Below are 24,340 nucleotides of genomic sequence, written 5' to 3'. Positions count from 1 at the left end.
CACCCCTTGACCTCTGCCCCCCCCCGGAAGTCCTGCCCCATGGGGTATTACTTCCAGGGTCAAGGCTGCCACATGACCGGAAGCAAGGTATGTCATGTGAACCCTCTAACAACTCCTCCCACTGCCCTCTACCAATCAGGATGGGTTTTTTGCCCCGTAGGACCTCCCAGAGAGGAGCTTTGACCAATCAGGGCGAGTTCCGGGGTGGGGGTGTCCTCTCCGGAAGTGGGTCTTGTGACCCCTCTAACAACTCCTCCCCCCACCCCGCTACCAATCAGGAGGGGTTTTGTTCCGATAGGACCAAGAGGAGATTTGACCAATTAGGATGAGTTCCGGGGGCGGGGTGACCCGTCCGGAAATGATTCGTGTGACCCCTCTAACAACTCCTCCCACCAACCTCTACCAATCAGGCCGGCCCGAGAGCAGATTTGACCAAAATAGGGCAGGTTCTGGGATGGGGTGAACCACCCAGAAGAGGGGCGTATGACCCCTCTGCCAATCAGAGCGCAGCACCATCACCCCATAAGGCCCAGCGTCGGGCAGAAGAGGCTGTCTTTTACCAAGAGCGTGTGTTTTAGAAATCGTGGAAACATGGACTCCTTCACCACCCCCGTGAGAACTTCGGACTTTGTTTTAGCCCCGAGGGCCTTCAACAAACCGCAGAGAAAGCGCTACATCAGCGACAGTTCCGAGGAGGAGGAGGGGGCAATTGAGGGGAGCCCTTTGGCCCAGCCATTGATGGATACCCCGGACCCTGAAACCCAGCCGCTTGTGAGGCCCCACGATGAGCGTGATGGCCTCTTGTTGTCCACCCCCCGGGAGGAGGAAGGTGATCGCAGCTCGGGGAAGTCACTAGTGGACAAGATGAACGCTCAGGTAAATGAATGCTTAAGAAGTGACGGTCGGGATGGGGTTGTAACGGGGCTAGGAACCAGGGATTGTGTAAATCAAAAACCGAGCAGTGGGGTGCTTACGCTGTTTCTTTTTTGAAAAAAATCTCTCAACAGCTCAATGATGCCTTTCTAGAGGACCCGGAGACTCTGGACAGCGTTGCACCAAGCAGCAAAGATGAACCGGGCCCACCTTGTTTTTGCTCAACGCCAATACAAAATGTTGAAGAGGACTCCGAGGATGACGGCTATGAGGAGTTTAGGAGGAGGCTTGGCATGGAACTGACTGAGCCAGTGCCACGTCGTGAGCGTAACAAAGTCATGCGGACTATTGTACGCGTTGCTGTTTATTCTGTTCTTAATCATTGTCTTAGGGAAAAGCTTTTTGAAGATTGTGAGGGCTGTGTCATAGATGCACCAGGCCAGCGGCACCATGACTGTGTGACTTGGACTTCAGTGGATATAAACTGCAAGCTCCGGGGCCTGTGTGCTGAGCTGTGTTTGGAAAGCTTATTAAACACTGTGATTGCCATAGGTTATGCTATGCAATGTCTATGCCTAACCCAAGAACATTTAGCACAAGGGGTGACCTTGATAAATGCTGTGCAATTCAGTGGAGACCCTGACCATGTTTTAAAGAAAATGACCAAACCGGAAGATGCCTGCTTAGAGCGTTATATTGACCGTCTGGTTCGCACAAAAAGTTACAGAACCCTGCTTAAGAAAAAGGCTATTTGTAAGAAATCTAAAAGGATTAAGTTAGAAAATGGTGAGGTGCCAAACATGCGATATAAAACTTGGTAGCTGTAAATTTAAAAAAAAAATCTATTGAAAAGGGCTTTGTGACTATTTGTATTTCTGTTAAAAGGTCTCTGGCCCTTAAGGGAGCTTAAAGTCTTTTTTTCTTTCTTTTTTTTTTTTAATGGAGCATCTTGGTTTGTTTTGAAGGAGCTGTATGTCTTTTAAATAAAAAAAAAATTGTTTGTGAGAACCTAGCTCTTGTATCTTTTGTGTAAGAGAGACCCATTTACAGCAAAAAAAAAAAAAGCTGAAATGTATGTTGTGGGAGGGGGAAAAATACCCTAAAAATGTGTTTACAATAAAACAAACGGGGATGGTTCAGACATGTGGTTGAGTACAATAGAGTTGACTTATTCTGTTGAACTGAACGGGTTTAACCACCCCCCCCCCTCACTGAATAGCCAGGGTGACTGTGATTACTCACCCTTGTTGCCATAGGGTTAATTTTGATGGGGGTGCACCCATAGTAAGGGAGGTGGGTGGGTGAGGATGGTGAGTTCTGATTAATATGAAATGAAATAAAACCTCAGGAGTTTGCAGATGCTATTGGGCAGTTTAAATATAACCCCTGGAGTTGGTGGAACGCTATAGGCCAGTTTAAATATGGCCCAGGAGTTGGTTGAAGGCCACGGGGCACTTTTTCTAGAAATCACCCCCCGTCCCACCAAACTTTAAGCATGAAAGAACATGTTTTTAAAAACAAAAACAAGCCCCAAGACATTCATTGATATCTGCAAAGGGCCCCTCACTTGAAATGGTTACTGTAAGAAGGCCCTACAGGGTGGGGGGAACAAAAAGTATTTGAACTTAAAAAAGAAAAAAAAAGAAAAGCAGCCCAATTGTGCAGAAAAACTTATTCCCCACCCCCGATCACAAAAGGGAATGCTAGGGAGGGGTGATCCAATCAACCTGCTAACTATTTTGAAACAAAAGAGTTAGGATGGTGTAAAAAAAACACAACAAAACCTCAGGTAGCTTGGAGACTGTCTCTTTCAACAGAAACTCTCTTGAATTGCTTCTGGGCTGCAAGTGGAGGTATGTTCCCTGTTTTTTTTTTTTAACTCTGAAAATATATATATATTATATAATGCCATTTTTTGGCCATGCTATCTTAGTAAATAATGGTGCATATCTGTATTGCAGTGTGATCTGTTTAGCATGGAGCCAGTAACTTTAAGTTGCAGTTCATCACCAGGCCAAGGTAAAAACCATTTTTAACTGTAGTTGTGCTTAATAACTTCAGGTATTACATAGGTTGAATAGGGATTTGGGAGCTAATACTAACTAACATTTTGGCTTGTTTTTCTTACCCCAAAGACCCCAAGCACACATGGCTGGGGCAGGGCGGGGGCCAGAACAACCAGGGATCTTTTTAAAAGCATGTGGGTTTATTGAAAAGTATTTTGTTGCAAACAGTGTTTTAAACTGTGTGTGTGTGTGTGTGTGTGTGTGTGTGTGTGTGTGTGTAAAACATAGGCGGTTTTTAAAAAGTATATGTCTACAAACTGATGGTGATGGTGTGTTTCCAATTAACAGGGTTTTTACTTTGCAAAATGAGATGTATTTTTAAAAAAAAAATATTTGTGGGGGTTGTTTTCAAAGTGGTAGAAATAAACTCAAAACCTGTGATTGTTGTACAGCCTGAAATGGATTATTTTGTTTTAAAGCTATGACTTTTTTAAATAGAAAAAACACTCTAATGGATATTATTTTATTTTATTTTAAAGCTTACTAGACAGTTTCATGTGTTTTATTAGAATGTTGTTTGCTTTACAGCACGGTCAAAACTTGAGCGGGTAAAAATGCTCAAAAGAAAAAGGAAAGAGACAATTGAAAAGAAAAATTCACAAGTATCAGTGACAGATGGATGGATGAAGCCGGGTAAATATATTTTGCTTATTAGTCTGGTTAATTTATGAGGTTTTGTATTTTAAGTACATACATAGGTGTGGGTGAGAAAGCTGGCAAAGTTACATTTTTGTAAAATGCTTTTTTTTCCCCCCTCCTGCCCCAAGCAGGCATATGCAGCCCTTCTGACAAGGCTGTAGTGGGAGCTACAAGGACCCCTCCCCGAGAACCACCAAAGAACCAGGAATCTGCTTTGAGACCTTTAACAACGCAAAACAGCACAAGAGTGCAGATGAAGCATCAGCCCAGTCCAAACCTCATTTACGTCAAACCCAAGGACAAAACAAAACACTCTGGTAAAAAACATCCATGCAAAGACAACTCCAGTTCCTCAGCGGCCACCGCCACGCCAAGCCCTGAGAAAACTGTGAGCGAAAACGCCCACATTCACAAACCCGGAACAGGCGCTCTAGGGATTGTGAATAAAAAACCAAGGATTGAAAACACCTGCGATGCCAAGGTATTGCAACCATGCAAACACAACTCCAGTTCCTCAGTGGCCACCGCCGCACCAAGCCCTGAGAAAACTGTGAGCGAAAACGTCCACATTCACAAACCCGGAGTAGGCACTCTAGGGGCTCTGAATGTGTGCAGAAACACACACATTCACAAACCCAGAGCAGGCACTCTAGGGGTTGTGAATAAAAAACTAAGGACTGACAAAGATCCCCCATATTCTAGTATTTGGGAAGAGTTTGATGCTTCATTCAGAAAACTGATGGACGCTGTATCTTCGGGGAGTCTAAAACTACGGCATTCTAAAAAGATTTGGAAAAAATACGACGCTTTGTTCAGAAAACTGATGGACGCTGAATCCTCAGGGGGCCTAAAAGAAAGGGGGGCTGGAAAGGGTGGCTCTGATCAGGCATGACTAGGTGTGGAAAGGGGTACCCTCAAGGGTGCACATCAGCTCGTGTGTAAACAAAAGGGCGGACGGCGCTTGGGGGATAAACAGATGGCTGCCAAAAAATTCCAGGCCAGGCTCGCTGTAAAAATTTTAAAAAGGGCTAAAGAGGTAATGAGGGAAAAAAAACAAAAAGAGATGCCCCCTACCAGAGGCTCTCAAACTGGCATGTCTGAAAATGGGGAGGCGAAATCAGACTCTGGTTTAGAAAATTCCCCAGAGTGCTCTCTAGACGGAGTCCCATCGACTCCCAATGCCCCTCACGGAGGCGTCTCAGAGTCTGACTCTCAATTAGTATCGGATGTAGAAGATGCCACTGATGGTTCCGTAGAGGAACCCCCAAGTAACCCTGAAAATGCAGAGGTGTATATGGAGAGAGTGAGAAGTTGGCAACGTGAATTACCTAGATTTGGGGGGTCGGTGTATTGTGAGGAGTTTCGTTTTGTCCATCTTGAGCAAATAAATTCAGCTCAACAGGCTGTTGAAGCCATACACAGAGGGATACAGCTAGTTCTTGATGATGTTAATGGTAGGGTAGGCCCTGATGATTACGTACAGTTACGTTTAGAGAGCCGTCGTTTAACTAACCCTTTGTTTTCAGTCAGAAGAACTAGGGATGAGCTGTCCGCTGAGGATTTCTTGAACCAGACCTCAAAGCTGCTTCAGAGCAATAGAGAATTGCATTTCGATGGGACGTTGCGCCTTGTTGTGACAGTTGTAAAAAATAGGGGTGGGGGCGCTCGAAGAGTTTTAAATTCTATCCTTAGTAGTCAGATTATTCATAAAAAGAGACAATGTTTAGTAGACCTGACTTACACCGGTACCAATCTATGTTTTGCGGGAGGGCTCTTGGCTGTCATGGCCGGTCATAAACCTACAGATGCAGAATTGTTAGCAGAGGCGAGAAAGTTGCACGAGAAACTGGGGTGGTCAGATCAAAAAAAGGTTATGCTCACTGATGTAGCAAAGTTTGAACAGCATTTAGGAGTTAACATACAGGTGGTGCTGTATGCGGTGAAAGGTGGCTGGGGTTTTTTTAAAACGGGGGGCCCCGTGTACCCTAAGACTTATTTCATCCTGTTGCACAATGAACATTACTATGGGGTTCTGGATGTGAAAAAGTTGTTCGGAGCAAAAAATTACTGTGAGTTTTGCCACACGGTGTACAGTCACGACCATTCTTGCAGGTATCGTTGCCGTCTCTGCTTGAGCGCAACATGCTCTGACAACATGGGTGTGCAGCTGAGGTGTCCTAGCTGTAAACTGTATTGTCGGTCCAAAGAGTGTTTAGACAGACATGTCAACTGTGCATCAAAAAACCAAGTTGAATGCCTGTCTAAAACTTTGTGCGGTAAGTGTCAGGCGTACGTGGACAAGCAGCACAGGTGTAAAGGGAGGCGCTGTAAGCAGTGTCAGGGTTTGATCGTTGGAGATGTAGACATTCACCTCTGTTTTATGGACAGCCTTAGAAAGCCCGAATCATCAGAAAAGTATATTTTTTATGATTTTGAATGCATGCAGGAGACTGGGTTGCACACTCCCAATTATATTTTTGCAATGTCCCTAAAGCCGGAAAAATCCTGGGAATTTAAGGGTGACGAATGTCTTTCTATGTTTGTTAAGACCTTTATTGGCAAAGAGTTCCGGGACTACACGTTCCTAGCACACAATTCCAAAGGTTATGATGCGTATTTCTGCGTTAGACAGTTACTGAAGGAAAAGATGTGCATAGAACTGATCACTCAGGGCAGTAAACTAATGTGTGTGGAAGTTAAGGCCCTTGGCATTCGTTTTATAGACTCTTTAAACTTCTTGCCCATGAAGCTTAGCAAGCTCCCACAGGCGATGGGGTTTGAAGGTTGCAAAGGGTATTTTCCACATTTTTTTAACACTTTAGAAAATCAAAATTATGTGGGGCCTATGCCCGGTGTGGAGCACTACGGTGTAGAAAGCATGATGCCCAGGGAAAAAGCAGAGTTTCTCGACTGGTATCAAGACCACAGCTCTGAGACTTTTGACCTGCAGAAAGAGCTTGCGTATTACTGCCAGCAGGATGTAAAAATTTTGAGACAGGCTTGTATCCTATACAGAAAAGAAATTATGAATATGACGGAGAAGGTCGATCTAGTAGAGAGAGAACCCGGTAAATTCACTGAGATAAAACTGTGTATAGATCCGTTCCGGTACATAACACTGGCATCTGTCTGCATGGCTATGTACAGGTTTATGTTTTTGGAGCCTAACACGGTAGCTCTTCTCCCTCCAGACAACTATCACAGACAGAAAAAGAGATATTCGACCCCATCTATCCAGTGGCTGTTGTATATCTCTCAAAAAGAACATATACAAATACGGCACGCTTTACAGGGTGGGGAACTACAGGTAGGCCCCTACTTTTTAGACGGTTATGCCAATATTGACGGGGTACACACAGCCTTTGAGTTTAATGGGTGTTTTTTTCACGGCTGTGTCGCCTGTCATTGTGAAAAAGCACAAAACCCTATGATGGGTACAACTTTTGGGTTTCTTTATTACAAGACGCAGCTCAAGACCGACTATCTAAAACGGCTTGGTTTTGTAGTGAGGACTCTTTGGGAGCACGAGTGGGTGGTGATGAAAGAAACAGACAGGGAGCTTGCGAGCTTTTTAAACCGAGCCCAGTTACCCCAGCCTCTCATGCCTAGGGATGCTCTTTTTTGGGGGAGGACGAACGCCATCCGTCTATATTATAAACCTAAGCCCGGGGAAGAAATCCACTATTATGATTTTACCAGCTTGTACCCTTTTGTAAACAAAACGAAAGACTACCCTATCGGGCACCCCGATATAGTTTATGACAAATTTGGACCCTTTGCAAATTATTTTGGAATTGCAAAAGTTAAAGTGTACCCCCCACGAGGCCTCTTTTTCCCATTGTTACCTGTCAGAGTGGGCGGCAAGCTTATGTTCCCGCTATGCCGAACCTGCGCGGAAACCGTGCAGCGGGAGACGTGCACCCACACTGACGAGGAGAGGGCCATCCTGGGGACTTGGTGCACTGTGGAATTGAACGCAGCCATAGCGAAGGGGTACGTGGTGGCTAAAATCTATGAAATCTGGCATTTTAATGAAAAATCTGATAAACTCTTTTCGGAGTACATAAAATTACACCTCCGCCAGAAACAAGAGGCTTCAGGGTATCCCAGCTGGTGCACAGACGAAGACAAACAAAATAAGTATGTTAACGATTTCTACCAGAAAGAAGGCGTGCTTTTACGCCGACACGAGATCAGGCTAAACCCCGCTAAACGCCAAATTGCTAAACTGTTTTTAAATTCTCTGTGGGGTAAATTCGGACAAAGAACCAACCTACCCAATACCAGCATCGTGAGAGACCCCGACAAACTCTTTCAGTACCTATTTTCCCCCAACTACGAGGTTTCATCCTGTGAGTTTATCGACGATGAAACAGCGTGCGTATCTTGGAAGCACGCAAAAGACCGTTATTCTGTCTCTGGCAATACCAATGTTTTCATAGCCTGTTTCACCACCGCTTATGCCCGCTTAGAACTATACAACCTCCTAGACGGATTGCAAGAGCGGTGCCTGTACCACGACACTGACTCTGTGATATTTGTGAAAAGGGAGGGGGCCTGGAATCCCCCTCTGGGGGATTATTTAGGGGACCTGACGAGCGAGATCCCACCAGATCAACACATCACCGAGTTTGTGTCGGCAGGCCCAAAAACATACGGGTACAAACTGTCGGGAGGAAAGGCTTGTATGAAGGTCAAAGGTATTACCCTGAACGTAGCAAACTGTGAAAAGATCAACTTTGACAGTTTGAAAGATCTAGTCCTGGACTATTGCACGGGTCTGCGAGAGAACCCCTCAAAAAAGATAGAGGTGCAGCAATCCTCTATTGTAAGAAACAAAAATCAGTGGCAAATAGAGACAAAAACCCTTAAAAAAACACAGAAAGTTGTTTACAACAAGAGGGTCCTAGGAGAAGGGTTTAAAACCCTGCCCTACGGTTTTTGAAAAATGGATACGAGGTGGAGACACCCCTTTTCTGCAATTCTCGCGGGGCCTAGCAACTGCGGGAAAAGTTACTTTATAAAAAATGTATTGGATAATGCCAAACAAACATTGTCTGTTACGCCTGAGAATATTGTGTGGTGTTACAGTTGTTGGCAACCCTTGTATAAAGAACTGCTCTGTAAATACCCCTTTATCAATTTTGTGGAGGGTCTGCCTGATGCTTTTGACGATGACCGTTTGTTTCCTACCAATAAAGTGAACATGATTATCATAGACGATCTGATGAACTCCGCTTGTGAAAGCGATGAAATCGAGAAAGCCTTTACCAAGTACGTGCATCACAGGAACCTGAGCATTATGTATATAGTTCAGAACGTATTTTGCCAGGGAAAAAAGAGTCGCACTATTAACCTAAACACAAAATACATGGTTCTGTTCAAAAACCCCAGGGACAGATTACAAATTGCTACACTCGCTTGGCAAATGTACCCCGGCAAAGCTCAGTTCTTTCTAGAAGCTTTTGAGGATGCTACCAAAAGGCCTTATGGCTACCTGGTGGTGGATTTAAATGCTTCCACACCAGAAGCTTATAGGCTAAGAACTGGTCTTTTCCCTCCAGACTGGCCGGCAGTTTATACTTTAAAAAGAACAACAGCCCTGTATAAAAAGAGATGAATTATTGGCAGGTCCCTTTTTAGCAGCCGGGGTTGCTGACTGAAAACATGTCTAGCTGCGTGAAAAGAAACCTGGGCCTTTTAAAATTACTTAGCAAATCGTCCCCACAGCAAAGGAGGGCTATACTGTGCTCGGCCTCTGACGATCTAGTAGCAGCCATCTCAGAAATAGCGCTCAACACCTTAAAAGGAAACGTACCTTTAACACCGAAGCAAGTGCGTGTGCTGAAAAAGAAACACACGCTTATAAAAACTTTGTGTAATAAAAGGGTTTCACTTAAAAGAAAGAAGCGTCTGGTGAAGCAGTCTGGGGGGTTTATAGGACCCCTGTTAAGTTTTGCTATCCCTCTGATAACGGGGCTTTTAACTAATCGATAATGGAGTATGCAGAAAAAATGTACCTGGTGCCCAGCCTGCAGTTGGAGCAATTAAGTGCTCCCCCTCCGGCAGAGGAAAATATCAGAACGACTGCAACTCGCTTACTGGATGCTGAAATGAAATCTGTTCTTCAAAGAACTGACTTAGGTGAATATGAAAAGGCTAAACTTTACAGCACCGTGCTTCAAAGGTACCTAACGTACGTGAAGCAGAGCGATGTGGACAAAGGAAAACTAAGTCTGTTTCTACCAGAACAGGAACAGAGTGTGACTGCCAAACCCTCCGAAACACCAAAGACCTCAGACTCTGTTGCTCAGGAGGTGTTGGATAACGTGAATAAGCGTTATAAGAAAAATGCATCAGTATTGCTAAATAAGCTGGGCCAAGATAAAAACATTTCTTCATGGACCGATAAAGGGTCTTTTGTGTACAAAGGCTCTGTGGTTAATGGTTCTAACATGCTCGACTTAGTCAGGGCCGTCACCCAGACGCGCTCTGTTCCTAGCAGACATGTACCTAAAGGATGGGATGTGTTTATGAATGCCATGGCGGAACTGAACATGCCATCTTCCATCATGGGCAACGCGACCAACAGAGATCTTTTGGAACGCCTCAAGGCCTCAATCACCGACACCGGTGTGGACCAAGAAACAGTGACCCCTTTTTTGCCATCTAAAAAACTAGAATTGGCTAAAAGAGCCGAATGGCTCAGTTTGTGATCTTTTTCACGTTCTATTTTTTTTAAAAACTGGTAATGTTTTGCTTTAAATAAAACATTTCTGAATTGGGTCATTGTGTTTTGTTTTTTTTTTAAAAAAACCACGCCAAACATCGATTGTCTTTAAACTCCCCACCTGGGGTGCTTTATTGGGTAACATGACTATGAAAATCGTTGCAAGATACGCATGTCTGGGCTTGTTGAAACATGCTTTGAGCAAGGCTAGGCATGGCCAAGTATTTAAATTTATTTTTTACAAAATTCATCACCATCCGGTCGTTTTGCACTAAGTCATTAGAATACAATTTTAAAATCCGGTCAAAAGATAAACCCTTGCAACGATGGTGTAAGAAAAACACGCAGTGATAGCCACAGGCAACGGAGCTGGGGTCTTGTAATTGTCTGTTGTGAAACACAATGTCTGTGGCATTTTTGTTTAAAAATTTCATAATGCTTTTAGGAAAGAACACACTGTTTGGGGGATGCCCGTATGAGTCAAAAAACTCTCCAAGGTTACGCTCCACCAGATACACGGCAAGCCAGTGTTCACCCGGTCGGCTGTGTGGATGTGTGTTGACCACCAAACCTAGGGGTCTCTGAGACAGCTTGCCGCCAGGGAGCCAATCGCAGGGAAACACGTCTAAGAAATTCTTTTTCGTGTAAGGGTCTGTTGATAAGACACGTGAGAGCTGCACGGTGTCCATGTTCACATGTAGTCAAACAGAACATTTCTCCTCTGATTTATCTCTATGACGTTGTCAAAAACCCCATACATGATCATATTGACGGTAATGGTTAAAGCCTTCCCAAAACGAATTTCTGCTCTCAGGTTCCCGGTTTTAATCAGGGAATAGTGATCGGCGCATTCCTGGTCAGGGGACAGGTCAAAGGCAAACATGGTGTAACCCTGTGCAAACTCCTCACGGTCGATTAACAGAGAACGATCTTTCATGTGTTTACCGGCCGTCTGTACCAGATTCATGTATTCTCTCACGCAGCGTCCTGCCTCGAAGTCTGGTTGCAGAGGCTTGGTCGGTATCTGCTCACCATCCACATACAAGGCCACAAAATTAATATCGTAATGCTTAAAATGAAAGGGATTTTTAGCGTAACTTCCGCTAAAGGCATCGTTATCCACAAACCCCAGGACAAGCATTTTGGGCAACTGTCCCAAGAACAGGTTCTCCTGGTTACTGACCCTGCTGCCCGCAGGGATGCTAAACACTTTCATTCCCACACGGTCCACGGGGTATTTGGCATTAGCGGTAAGCAGGGCCTTGGCATGCCCCAGACGAACGCTCGGGGCCACACGTACTTTCTTCACAAAAAGGGATGCTAATAGAATGCGCAGTTTAAAGCCTTCGGTTCCGCTGCCCATTAAACAGAAAGGATCTTTACTGCGCGTCAGTTTAATTTTCATATCCACTCCGTTCAACAATAGTTTTTCTTGAAAAAACAGGTCGCTGTGTAGATGACCCAGAAGCTCTACTGTTCTGCTTTGAGCGGTCAGCTTTGCACGCCTCACAAACCCTAGATTCTCGCCATCCAAGTCTGTGTCTTCCTGTTGTCCGGCAGTGTCTTTGTAAAAGAGGCCAGCGGAAAATTGCGTGGCGAGGGTATCGTTGCTGTAATTGAGCACCGATTCTATAAAGGCCCTGTAAGGGTAACAGTTGTTGCTTTGGCTTACAAGACGGTCTCCGAGCGTGACATCCAGCTGACTAAAAATAGAGGCCACTGGGTAATTCACCAGGCCCACCTCGGCACCCGCGTTGAGTTCAGTTCCGTCTCCTTTTACAATCTTGCAACACAGGTACAGCAGTGTGTTGTTTAAATCCATATAATCTACGCCATTCCCTGCTATAAAGAAGTCAATGGGGGCAGACTCCGTAACGGCCGACAGAGGTGGCACCTCGATGTAGATGCTTTTCTCAATGCTGGTCTGCGTAGGGGCTATTTGGAACAAGTCTAGTTCAGATTTGGTGCATTCTTCAGACCCGCAGTGAACGAAAGCCATGTTGATTAAAATATATCTCTCATATCAGCCGGCGAGTGTTTCCTCTTTCGCCCAGGCTTCCTCTTGGACTTTCGCTTATGGCCGACCCTGCGGGTCAAAGCCCTTCTTTTAAAGGGTTTCGGGGGACCTGCGCGTTGCGGGTATGACGCATTTCTCTTTCTCTTCTTCCTCCTTTTAATGTACATCAGCCCCGATCCTTCCTGTGAAGCTGTGTTCCCCACCTTCTCCAGAACAGTGCGGGAGACGTGACCTACCACGTCTTTAGCTATGTTTTGAGCGGCGGTTTTTACGTGGGGTTTAATAATCTCTAGCCCCCTCCTCAAAAGCGGTACGGCTTTTCGAAAGAGGCTACGGAATATTCCACCCACGCCTGCCCCATACATCACGGGGGCCCCATGATATCCGGGAAGGGCGTATCCCGCCTGGGCTTTGTAATAGTTTCTGTAGACGTTGGGGTCGCCGTAATTTTTTAGGATCGCCATAATACTGTTTTGCTTTTTTAGAATACTCGCTCTCTCCGGGGGCGCAGGTGTAGCTTGATGATCACCTTGCCAAAGCGAAATGAGACGCTTTTGTTCTGATCTGTCTTTATTTCAATGGTAATTGTGTCGATGTGGTGTTTACTGATAGGGACGTAATGAGGTTTATCGTAGGTGATGGTGACAAACTCGTTGTTCCTTCCTTGGACGGGGACACAACGTAACAGGGGAACAGAAAAATCCCCCACAAACTGATGTTCTACGATATCCGTGTACAGATACAAGGAATTAAAACCCCCTGTAATGTCTGCCGAGAAAGGGAATTTTTGGACGCTGTGTTTGGGGCCCAAGCCCAGAATGTTAGCTAGCTCCCCGCTGGTAGAAAACATATAAGTAAAAGCGGCGGATTTAAGTCTAATTTTTCTACCCACAGGGTCATAGTTCATGACCATCTCAGGCGGTCTGGGGTGACGAGCTATGATACTGTTCATATGATCCAGTAATTCGGGTATGGACGCGTAATAACCTCGTCGTAGGATGAAACTCCATGCCATATCTCCAAAGGAGACTTCAAAAGGGGTGTCTTCGTTGATAGTGTTCCAGCTGTGCGGGTATTGTATTTCCACTAACCCCACCTCCCAGGCACCCCGGAGATCCAAGGGCTTAATTAGCCGTATTGTAAAGTTCGAGCTGGTGTTTTGGGGAAAAACTGCAGCGCTGGCGTTGCTGGGCAAAGTAATGTAAAACCCGCCGTCGCTCATCTTCTCTGACTTTGCGGGGAAGAATAACTTTTGTTTGTTTGTTGTTTGCGTCTAAGTGTCACAGAGTTGAGAAGCTTTCACCCAGCTGTTAAACTTATCAGGCCACCCCAACCATTTTACCAGTAGTTGCTTTTTTCTCCCTTTTCCTTTCTCCGCTAGAACTTTTTCAACCCTGTAAATCCTGTCTCGTTTGGGGTTTACTTTTTGTAATTCTTCAGGGTAAAAAGATCCAGTAACTGTCTCACCCTCGTAGTCTTTTAATCGGTATACAGGTCTGTGACCCCTGGTTAAGGCTTCATCCACTATGAATATCTCATCGGTAAATGTCTGTTCATAACCTTTTTCAAAAGCTCCTTTGGTTTTAGATAGTCTCACGTGGTCGCCTTTTCGAAAAGGGGCAACAACCGGTTTTATTTTAAAATCATCTCCATAAACCATTTTCCATACCTTCAGAGAATTTGAAGGGTTAACATCAGCGGGTCTGGTATGTATAGTTCTGTGAAAGCTCTGGTTGTAACTCTTTATAAAGTCAGGTAACACATCGATGTAGCGAAAGGTGTTATGGGCTGTAAAATATCTCCACATCCTAGTTTTTAAAGTTCTGTTAAACCGCTCCACAACCCCTGCTTTGACTTCATTATTAGTAACAAAATGGTGAATGCCATGCCGTTTTAACAATCTGCTTAAGGGTTTGTTTAAAAATTCTTTCCCCCGATCGGTTTGTAATTTTTGAGGCACACGCCCTTCGCTAAAAATAGCTTTAAAGGCCTTGCATACCTCACCACTCATCTTGTCCCTTAGGCCTAAGGCCCAGGCATATTTGGATAGAATGTCTACCACTGTTAAGATGTACTTAAAATTGCTGTTCTGTTTGGAGAACTGGTGCATATCCACCAAATCTGCCTGCCATTGCGCATCCACATCTGAAACAATGGTCTTGTTTCTTTTAAAACGTATTCGAGCCGGTTTGTGTAAAGTATAAGCATCCTGGTCTGAAAGCCAAGCTGTTACTTGTCTTCTATTTAAAGTTTTACTATGCTTTTTGGCCACTTGAAAAAGAGGGTTCACCCCGCCAAAGCTCCCAACTTCCCCGGGGGTGTAATATATTTTCTTTAACAGAGCCGCCTGTGGAGACATGACTGTTACTGGTACCATCTTTTACTAACACAAGTGTGGGTGGGGGACAACATTCATATTAACACGTTTAAATAAGTTTTATTAATCGCCTGGTTTAACACAACCTTTTACAACTGCCTGTAAAAATGGACGCCATGACTCCTAACATGAGGGTGTCTGTGCTGGTTCATTCTTCCATTTTGTCCTTTTCCTCTTGAGATCTGTGTCTCAGACATGAGCAAAAACAGCTGACGCAGGATACATTTACTCCCACAGGGCTACCGATGTGTAAGTTCTCAAAGGCCTCCAGAAAGGCATCATCGAGCTGTTGAGAGATTTTTTTTTTCAAAAAAGAAACAGCGTAAGCACACCACTGCTTGGTTTTTGATTTACACAATCCCTGGTTCCTAGCCCTCCCCCCCCCCGCCATTACACACCCCCACCCCGACCGTCACTTCTTAAACATTCATTTATCTGAGCCATGTCTTTTTCATTCACCTTGTCCGCCCGTAACTCCCCCAAACCGTGATCACCTTCCACCTCTCGGGGGGTGGACAACAAGAGGCCATCACGCTCATCGTGGGGCCTCACAAGCAGCCGGGTTTCGGGGTCGGTTTTCGGTGTGTCCATCAACGGCTGGGCCAAAGGGTCCTCCTCAGAACTCTCGCTGATGTAGCGCTTTCTCCATACAAGTCCAAAGGCCTTCGGGGCTAAAACAAAGTCCGAAGTTCTCACGGGGGTGGTGAAGGAGTCCATGTTTCCACGATTTCTAAAACACGCGCTCTTGGTAAAAGACAGCCTCTTCTGCCCGACGCTGGGCCTTATGGGGTGATGGTGCTGCGCTCTGATTGGCAGAGGGGTCATACGCCCCTCTTCTGGGTGGTTCACCCCATCCCAGAACCTGCCCTATTTTGGTCAAATCTGCTCTCGGGCCGGCCTGATTGGTAGAGGTTGGTGGGAGGAGTTGTTAGAGGGGTCACACGAATCATTTCCGGACGGGTCACCCCGCCCCCGGAACTCATCCTAATTGGTCAAATCTCCTCTTGGTCCTATCGGAACAAAACCCCTCCTGATTGGTAGCGGGGTGGGGGGAGGAGTTGTTAGAGGGGTCACAAGACCCACTTCCAGAGAGGACACCCCCACCCCGGAACTCGCCCTGATTGGTCAAAGCTCCTCTCTGGGAGGTCCTACGGGGCAAAACCCATCCTGATTGGTAGAGGGTGGGGGGGGGAGGAGTTGTTAGAGGGGTCACAAGACCCATTTCCGGAGAGGACACCCCGCTCCGGAACTCGCCCTGATTGGTCAAAGCTCCTCTTGGGGGGGAAGTCCTACGGGGCGAAACCCATCCTGATTGGTAGAGGGCAGTGGGAGGAGTTGTTAGAGGGTTCACATGACATACCTTGCTTCCGGTCATGTGGCAGCCTTGACCCTGGAAGTAATACCCCATGGGGCAGGACTTCCGGGGGGGGGGGGGGCAGAGGTCAAGGGGTGGGGTTAAAGGGGTCAAGGGGTGGGGTGGGTGTCACATGACACACCTTGCTTCCGGTCATGTGGCAGCCTTGACCCCGTAAGTAATAACCCATGGGGCGGGACTTCCGGTGGGTGGGGCTAAGAGGCCAAGGGGTGGGGCTGAGGGGTCAAGGGGCGGGGCTAAGGGGTCAAGGGGCGGGGTCAGGGTTTGATTGATGGTAGGGCCCTTATACTACTCAGATAACAAAGCAAAAGAGCCATAAATTTATTATTTCTTCAAATCTTATGATTTTTTAACCAATCACATGAATTTTTGGGACCTGACTCATGATTTTTCAATACCTGTGGTTGGACTGATTGAGAGAATGATATACATCCCTACCTCCCAGGAGTGGTGCAAAGATAAATCCATTTGTCTAAAACAGAATACGTATTCACTACATTCTGCATTTGCAAAGTATAATAGGTACAATCACAGAAATGCCATGGAGTTAACCTTCCCACCAAATAGACATCATAAATCTTTGCACAAACTATGCACAGAGTACATAAAAAGAAAGTGAACCTGGAACAAGTTTCCCCGTGCTGTATAATCATTATCCCATGAATGGTGTTTTTGGGAATGCAAATGTTCATGGAAAGTGGGATCTTGCTCATACATCCAAAACCACCAGGTTGGTTGAAATGTACATTAAGGAGCAAGGAATTGAATACCTAATGCTGAAGGAAAGCCAGTGTGGGCCAAGCTCTTCACCAGCTGGTGAGGAAACGTTCTTCCATGTACATATATGGCCCCTGGACTACTGACAAGGTCAGCAAAACACAGGATGATCTCTTGGTTTATAGGCATGTGACTGTGAGCAGTTTTGGCTTCCACGGGCAATTTATCCTAGATTTCAGCTCATTCGGGAAAGTTGCTCACTCTAGGTCTGATCCTGAAAACACTTAACATATGCGAGTTCATGGGACTACTCCCAACATACCAGTTCTACCTCAACAAACCACATATGGAAACTTCAGCATGGCTGGAGTAGCTGCAACCCTCTTTGTGCCCAGGGAGCATGTCTACTCTACAGGCATAGCAATGGTATACTTCTACAATATACCTTTGCCAAAGTAGCCATACTGTGACCATGGATATTTATGGATTCCTATAGTGTTGCCCTTCCCATTATGAATAGCCAATAGCCTTCTGAGTCTGAAAATAATATGCCCTCCTGTTGTTGAGACCCTACAGGGATGAGGGCCATGTACGTGCCTAGATAGGTAGATTACATATTTGTGCTAAACTTTGTTTTTTCTCTGTTATTTGGGGAATATGTTAAAGTTTTAAATGATTGTGTTGTTCAAAAATTTGCCATCAGCAAAATTTAAGATCAATGTAGTGTTAAATAATTTATTTTTTCTTAAGTCCTTGATTAACAAAGAAATCCCCTGATTATTACACTTCCCTGAGTTTCTGATAATCTTCCTTGCAACCAGTCACATAATGCTTGAATAAATTTCACTGAGATGTCATCAAAGTGAAAGAGCTGATGGGGCCTGTAATTAACTTCTAAATTCATACAAAAGTAATAGAACATTATAAATACCCCACATGAAATGAATACACCCACTTCCAAAGACCACTGGAGTTCTATGCAGCTGCAGGATTTCAACCTTTGCACTGTTGACAATTTTGTCTTAAGTTTCATTTCTGCCCCTAATTGTATCTATATTTAGCTTTATGAAACAGTCCCTACATTTCCACTTCAATGCAATTTATATTTTTACAGTACTTTCCATGTATGTATCCCATGGTACTTAACACATTCAAATTACCACAAGCTATTCAGTCCTGATGGGCAAGACTAAGCAAGTTGATGTGTCCTCAAACCAGACTTTTATTTCGATTGAAAAAATAAATTAGCTGCACCTTATGGTACACATCTAGGAAATGGCTATACCATAGAAGACAGGACCTCCAAGCTGTTCTGTGAATTATGATAGTCACATAATTAAGAGAAAAAATGGTAGTTGCTTCTTTTGCAGTTGATAGGAATATAATGAAATCATTACAACCCTGCAGTAGAGGGCAAGTGTTGCAAAATACAAGTGTCGCAAAATAATTTCATACAAGTGTCGCAAAATAATTTATGAATATAAATTTATTAGCCACATAACATCCCTTGAGGACACATAATTATTACAATTACCCATTTTATGGAAGGTTAACCTGGGACACAGGATAGATAAATGACTTGCCCACTGTGACAAATCAGCAGTGGAGTCAGGAACAGAATCCAAGACTTTTGCTTTCCATTCAAACCATTAGGTCACACTCCCTCAAATATTTGGAATTTAAAACTCTGCATTGTAGCCTGAAGATCTAGAATTAAATATATTGCTGTCCTCGCTATCATATGCATCATCATCATTTACTCTATACTTTACAGCTCCTCCAGCCAAGCCACATACCATATCTCCATTCATGTGTCCTTCCTATATGCAATATGATTATGTATTTAGGGGCAAATCTATTTTCTTTCTGCAATGGCAGCACTAGGCAATAGATTCCAGGGCCAGAAGGGCCCATTGTGATAATCTAGTATGACCCTCCTGCATAACACAGAGCATAGAACTTCCCGAAAACAATTCCTAGAGTATATCCTTTAGAAAAATATCCAATCTTGATTTAAAAATTGTCAGTTAGGGAGAATCCACCCTTGGTAAATTGTTCCAATGGTTAATTACTCTCACAGTTATAAATGTACGCCTTATTTCCAGTCTGAATTTGTCTAGCATCAGCTTCCAACCATTGGAGCATATTATACCTCTCTGAAGAACCCATTATTAAATATGTGTTCACCATATAGGTGCCTATGGACTGGGATCAATTCATTCTTTAATCTTCTCTTTTTTGAGCTAAATAAATTGAGCTCTTTGAGTCTATCACTATAAGGCAGGTTTTCGAATCCTCTAATTATTCTCATGGCTCTTCTCTGAACCCTCTCCAATTTAACAACTTGAACTGTGAACACCAGACCGGGACACAGTATTCCATCAGCAGTCAAACCAGTGCCAATACAGAGGCAAAATTACCTCTCTGCTCCTACTCAAGATTCCCCTGTTCATGCATCCAAGAATCACATGAACCAGCAACCCAGATGTCAAATATTCTAAATAACACTGGTAAAAATCTGGCCCCTTTTGGTCGTAGCGTCATACTGGGAGACAATGTTCAGCTGATAATACACCACAACCCCCAAATCGTTTTCAGTCACTGCTTCCCAGGATAGAGTTCCCCATCCTATAAGTATGGCCTACATTCTTTTTTCTTAGGGGTATACATGTTCATGGCAGATAAAGCTATTGAGAATTTTGTTTTTAATCCTGTAAACAACTTTAACACATTACTAAAGAAAAGAAAAACAGCATATTAAATGAGACTGACGGTTTTAAATACTATCCAGGCTGATATTATCTGTGTTATATAATAGGTTAATAACGTAACTGTTAATCACTGCTTGGGTTAATGCAGGTCACAAAAGGTAATGCATTTGCAGACCAAAATATGAACATCTGCAAAGCCTGATCTCTACCTGGATCTCGAGTGTGTAAATACTCCCTGATCCTCAGAATCGCTTAAAGGGTGCCTAGGGAAATGAAATGGGAATGGCAGCTAAACTAATCTAGTGATGTGACTCTGATTTGAGGATAGGGAGTTCAAGCAGCATTGTAAAGTGTCATAGCTCTGAGCAGAGCTCTGAAGATGCACCAAGCATATCAAGACACACCCACAGAAATTAGCAGTATTTCAAAATCTTTGCATGACATTACCTTCTGCAGTTTCCGGACTTCCTGGTCTAACTCTAAATACTGGTTTTTATAATCTGTTCATATTCCATTAATCTCATTGCCATTTATTTCTTCAAACTTCTGTTATCCTGTATTTCCAACTTCTTAATTTTCCCTCTTTTCTATTTTTTTTTAAAGAAACATTGCTCATTAGTATAAGCCTCATCAGAGAGACATCTGAACGTTTTCACTGGCATTCCAAGAAGACATCAGTCCTCACTCAGCCCTCAGCATGACACAACACAATGAATGCCGGGGACTCAAGCAAAGAAAGAGCTCTCACAGCTGCACTAAATCATCACAACATCAGTTCATTTTACACTGACAAGGATTTTTAAGGTCATGGCTACACTTGCAGTTGTAGAGCGCTTTGAGTTAAACCAGCCTTCGTAGAGCGCAGCAGGGAAAGCGCTGCAGTCTGTCCACACTGACGGCTTCAAGCGCACTGGCGTGGCCACATTTGTGGCACTTGCAGCGGCACTGGGAGCGGTGCATTATGGGCAGCTATCCCAGCATGCAAGTGGCTGCAACGTGCTTTTCAAATGGGGGTGGGGTGGAGTGTGACAAGGAGTGTGTTGTGTATATATCGGGAGAGAGAGAGTGGGTTTTTGGGGGGCTGAGAGCATGTCAGCATGCAGTCTTGTAAGTTCAGACAGCAGCAGACCCCCCTCGCACCCCCCCCCCGCCTCTCTCTCACACACACAGCATTCCATACTAATGGTTGCTTTGTCTCGGAGCAGATAAGCAGCCAGCTGTCAGAAATGGAGCTTTCAAAGGTCATTTCCTACAGCCGATTCCAAACAATGACAAGAGTGGCCACTTGACTTAAGGGGATTATGGGACGTTTCTGGAGGCTGATCAGAGCGCAATAAAGGAACACCTCGTTCACACTGGCACTGCAGCACTCCAGTAGGGGCGCAGCAAACATTCCACTCGCTGAGGTGGAGTACCAGCAGCGCTGTAGCCCTGGAGTCAGACTGCTCTACGTGCCTTGCCAGTGTGGACGGGTAGTGAGCTAGTGCACCCGGGGCTCCTTTATTGCGCTGTAACTCACAAGTGTAACCTAAGATAAGGGTTTCAAAGCCAAACAATATAGGTGCCTGTTTCAGTGAAATAGGAAACTTATTTCTAAGTCTTTTATAATCTTTCTCATGATCTCAAGATGCAATGAGAGCAGCACATTCCCTGTGATGAGTTATTTGTTTTTTTACAGAAATGTAATATTAAAACTATTGATTTGATATCAACTGCATAAGATTAACACTGTTGATATGGACCCAGTTTTTTTAAATGCTCAGAATACTTCATCCACTCCCTAGTTATAACATTACAGATCCAACAAAGAGAATTTCAGTGTATGTATAAAGGTCTATTCAGAAAACAAAGGATAAAGCATAATTTAAATGATTAAGCCTGTCACATCTGGTCTGCAATATATTACTTTAATTAACTTTTTTTAAAAATTAGGGCCCTTTGCGTACCCTTCCTCATGCTGAGTAGAATCTTACAACAGCAGAAGACCCTCCCAAATATGTCTTTTTACTCCTCAGGGAATTCTGTGCCAAAAAAATTGAAAATTGTGCTAAAAAATAAAAATTCTTCTCACAATATTTTAAAATTCAGCAAAATTCTGCAAGTTTTATTTGTCAATAAATAAATTTGGAGGCTCCAGCATGGCAGTGGGGAGCACAGGCCACTGGCTGCACAGAGGTGAGAGATCACCCTACAGCCTTCCCTCTTTCCCCTGGGACGTTGACTCGGTAGTGAGGTTACACCTGACCCTGACATAGCGCAAGAGCTGGGGCTGCCCCCAGAAACACCCCGGGGCCCTGCCCCTCCATGCCAGGCACACCGGATGTGGGGTAGGCAGGCTCAACCAAGTAGGATCCAAGTGTGGAGGGGCTTAGTGTGGGTGGATCCAGGTGTGGGTTAACGGGGTTCTGTGTAGGACAATCTGGGCTTAGAGAGCTCAGTGGGGGGTCCAGGTGTGGGGGGATTTGGGTGCACAGAGGCTAGTTGGGGTGGGGGGGTGGGGTTCCAGGGGCAATGGGACTCTGCAAGGGGTTCCAGGTGCAGCTAACTGGGGCTCAATGGGATGGGAGTCTGGGTGTAGGGGGCTCGTCAGGGTGGTCCAGGTGCAAGGGGTGGTCTGGGTGCAGAGGTGGGGGTCCGGAGGCAGGGGGTGGACGGATAGGGGAGCAGCTCCCTGTACCATGGCTGAGGAGCAATGGGGGCAGGAAACAGGGGAGGATGCGGATCTTCCTGCAGCCAGGGGAGGTTTCTGGGGGTGGGCCTGATCCAGCCCTGTCCACTCCTTGCAGAGGAAGAGGAAGTCTCATCCTCCCACTTCTCCAGACCAGCCGAGACTAACAGCTGATCCCGGTGCAGGGGAGGGGTCACTGGCTGGGGTGTCCCCATTCCCGTGGTGATTTACCTCTCCACTGGGTGCTCTATGTGCCTGAAATGATGTACCTGTGCTGCTAGGGAGGGCTGTGTGACCGTTCTTGCAGCTTCCCTGTCAGAAAGTCATTTTTCTTTTCGGAAGCAAAGAAATTTGCAGGGGATATGAATTCTGTGCATGTGCAGTAGTGCAGAATTCCCCCAGGAGTATCTTTGGCAGGGTTTTGCACAGTTGTCCATCACTATAGTATCTTTGCCTAGCCAGCCCCAATTCTCTCCTATCACACTAGCTTCTTGTCAATATCTCTGCTTCTCCTCCCATCCTACTTCCCCCTTCCATACTGGTTCTCAGTCCTGATCTCTTTGCTCAGCCAGTCCCAGTGTCTCCCAACCTATAATCTTAATCTGCCCTCCACTTACCGGCTTCTCCTCCCCCCATTTTCCTCCATGGGTCCCAGGTTCAGTCTCCTTGCCCAGTCAGTCCTAATATGCCACCCAGCTAGTCCCAATCTTTGTCTTGGCTCCCAGGGCCAGTTTCCTTGTTCAGTCACTCCCAGTTTCTCTCTCCCCACTGCTCCATTCCTAGTTTCTACTTCCCATCACCTTACCACACTCTACTCCCCCTTCCCATCCTCAACAGGTCCAAGTCATGTCACTTCTGCATTTGAATCAGGCAGATTCCTCCTCCAGGCTGCAGGGGCCCAACAGAGAGGTTATTGAAAGCACAAGGGAGACTAGCTCCCTGTTATCAGTTCAGGTTCCCAGTTCTGGATTTGGCATTGCCCGTAGTTCCCAGAGCTGCAATTTCAGGGAAATGCCTTCTCAAACACAGGCTGGAACATGTTCATTGTGGATGGATTCTTTGAGGAACTCAGTTGCTAAAATATTAGATATCTGTACTAAGCATGTGCAAACTGCAATTTTACAAAGGCTTATAGCTTGGCCAGAGTTGGTCAGATTCTCACGGGGACTGCAAAAGGCACATCCCTGACACAAAGTCCACCCACAGCTCCAGTTAAATTTCAAGTCACTGCTCAAAAACATGGGGGCACTGGAACTTGTCAAAGAAAATAATGCCATTTTTTAAATGTAGACAAAACAATCTATTTTTCCCTAGTCTCATTCTTAGAAACATGAAAACCATTTTGGCTGAAATTTTGCAAAACAATTCAGATTGAGGCAGACACTCACCATGGAAAATTTCAGTCTAAACAGTTAAACTTAGGCAAAGTTATAAGCAACTAAAAACAAGGTATTGTACTAGAAAGCACAGGGCAAACTTAATAATAGATAGTGTGACCAGCCACGCCTATCACACACACTCAGGAGGCAGCATATTATCGAGAAAGCATAGAAAGATCCTGTGACATGCCTCAGTGCTCCCAGTGTAGCATGCAAGAATTGAAAATCATCAGCAGAACTGTGGCTGGAGGGGAAGTGTGTGAGTTTCTTGGGTCGGGGCATGGTCTACATGAGCCAAAGTAGACAAAGGACCTGAGCAAGTTTCTTCTCTCAGCTACAGGACTGATATCAGTTGAGTTATTCCTGATTTATGTGAGTATAAATTTATTAGAATCCCCACTTAGGCAGCTTTTTAATGGGAAATCTTCTGCAGACTAAAGCCTGGCTGCAATTTTTAACAAATTAGATTTTGTCAAGCAGTCTTGAAATTGAGTGATAATTTTCTTCGCAATTTAGATTAAAGTAAAAAAAAGATATTAAATTAAATGGCATAATTTTTAAAATATTCTCTGTATTACTGTAAGTGTTGCTGATTCTCTAGCAATGTGGTCTGTGTTTAAAATGAGGGATTGTTTCAAAGGCCATAGAATTGACATAAGGATCACAAAGAAGCATTAATAATATCCAAAACGTATTATTCTAGAATGGGCAAACTCAGTGTTGCATTTGGGAATACTACAGGGATGATCCAAAACTCAATGAATTCAATATGAGTCTTCCCATTGACT

The sequence above is a fragment of the Natator depressus genome, chromosome 3 (assembly GCF_965152275.1).
Source record: "Natator depressus isolate rNatDep1 chromosome 3, rNatDep2.hap1, whole genome shotgun sequence".
In the NCBI taxonomy this organism is placed as follows: Eukaryota; Metazoa; Chordata; order Testudines; family Cheloniidae; genus Natator; species Natator depressus.
Note: the sequence above shows the minus strand (reverse complement) of the source record.